A 2406-nucleotide genomic window follows, 5' to 3' on the forward strand; every position below is an offset into this window, starting at 1 on the left:
CCTGGTTGTTTTTGCAGACTTCCTTTGCCTTGCTTTTCTGCTGCCTTGCTTTTGCAGCATACTGTACTAACTACTGAGCATTTTGAAGGTGATGAGGTGTTTTTGTTTTTTTCTTTTTTTCTTTTTTCTTTTTTTTTTTTGGCTTTATAGGTCCATTCCCGTGGCATGTGGAGGTTCCCAGGCTAGGGGTCTTTTTTTTTTTTTTTTTTTTTTGTCTTTTTGCTATTTTCTTGGGCCGCTTTCCCGGCATATGGAGGTTCCCAGGCTAGGGGTAGAATCGGAGCTGTAGCCACTGGCCTATGCCAGAGCCACAGCAACGTGGGATCCAAGCCTCGTCTGCAACCTACACCACAGCTCACAGCAACGTCGGATCATTAACCCACTGAGCAAGGCCAGGGATTGAACCTGCAACCTCATGGTTCCTAGTCAGATTCATTAACCACTTAGCCTTGACGGGAACTCCTAAAGGTGATGAGGTTTTAGACTGAGAGGAAACTAAACAAGAATGCTCAAGCTGGAGTTTCTGTTGTGGCTCAGTGGTAGTGAAACCCCCTAGTATCCATGAGGATGCAGATTCCATCCCTGGCCTCGCTCAGTGGGTTATGGATCCTGCATTGCTGTGAGCTGTGGTATAGGTCTCAGACCCCTAGCAGGTGTGACCATTAAAAAAAAAAAAAAAAACTCAAGTTGTTGCTGCAGAATAGCAGAAGAATGTTAAACCTGGACTGGGAAGTGGAGATAGTCCCACCAGGAGTGCCTTCAGGATAGGAGAGAAAGTGTACCCTGCCTATCTGTCCAAAGCAGAGATTCATCATATATTTGTTGAGTACTTTCTAAGTGCAAAACACACTGTATGCCCGGGGAGAAACAAGACATAGTGACAGGAATGATGGTGATCATAGGGTATACCACTTTCTGAGTATTTCATAAGTGCCAAGCATTGTGTCAAGTATAGAGACAGCTTATGAAAAAAAATGTTCAGCGTTTCATGGCTCAGCAGTTAACAATCCTGAGTAGGATCCATGAGGATGTGGGTTCGATACTTGGCCTTGCTCAGTGGGTTAAGGATCTGGTGTTGCCGTGAGCTGTGGGGTAGGGCGAAGATGAGGCTCGGATTCTGTGTTGCTGTGGCTGTGGTGTAGGCCAGCAGTTACAGCTCCGATTAGACCCCTAGCCTGGAAACTCCATATGCGGCGGGTGTGGCCCTAAAAAGAAAAAAAAAAAAAAAAAGTTCACCACTACTAGAGAAGAAATAAAAGCCCAAGAGAGAATAAGTAACTTATCCAACACTTATCAGTCAGTAAGTGACAGAACGTGGATTTGAACCTAGAGTATGCTATGTTACTCCAAAGTCTGCGTCTATCTCTTAATCCCAGTAATCCAGCCAGTAAAACCTCTGGGCTATGAAAATCCAAAGAAAAGCCAACATAGGAACATTAACTTTGTTCTGTCTTAAATATTAATTATTTTCTGTCCCCTTCACTGAACTTTTTTCTATTCTATCTACCTCATTGCCATTCCATACGATACTGTCTGCCTTGTATTTTCCATGATATCGAGGTGAAAATTAGAGATACTTCTATCTAGAATCTATCATTTTCCATGCCCCATTGAAACTATCAAACAGAAACTCAAAATAGCCTATGAATATAGTGGTTTTAAAGCCAAAATAAAAGTTAGAAAATAAGGAGTTCTCGTTGTGGCGCAGTGGTTAATGAATCCAACAAAGAACCATGAGGTTTCGGGTTCGATCCCTGGCTTTGCTCAGTGGGTTAATAATCTGGCATTGCCATGTGTGAGCTGTGGTGTGAGTTGCAGACGAGGCTCAGATGCGAGCTGCTGTGGCTCTGGCGTAGGCTGGTGGCTACAGCTCTGATTCAACCCCTAGCCTGGGAATCTCCATATGCCACAGGAGCAGCCCAAGAAATGGCAAAAAAATGACCCAAAAAAAGTTAGAAAATAAATTTTAGGGAGTTCCCGTCGTGGCTCAGTGATTAACGAATCCGACTAGGAACCATGAGGTTTCGGGTTCCGTCCCTGCCCTTGCTCAGTGGGTTAACGATCCGGCGTTGCCGTGAGCTGTGGTGTAGGTTTCAGACGCGGCTCGGATCCCTCGTTGCTGTGGGTCTGGCGTAGGCCGGTGGCTACAGCTCCGATTCAACCCCTAGCCTGGGAACCTCCATATGCCGCGGGAGCTGCCCAAAGAAATAGCAAAAAAAGCCAAAAAAAAAAAAAAAAGAAAAGAAAATACATTTATTTTAACCCCAATAAAGGGGGTTAGAGATTAACAGAAACTATGATGTGTTGTTGGAGGCAAAGTGAACCTGGTGTAGTCAGACTCCAGAATGACTCATGAATGAAGTATTGGTCTCAATCTATACCAGCTCGGGTCTAAATAGTGGGAGG

Source organism: Sus scrofa, chromosome 5 (genome assembly GCF_000003025.6).
Source record: "Sus scrofa isolate TJ Tabasco breed Duroc chromosome 5, Sscrofa11.1, whole genome shotgun sequence".
Lineage (NCBI taxonomy): Eukaryota > Metazoa > Chordata > Mammalia > Artiodactyla > Suidae > Sus > Sus scrofa.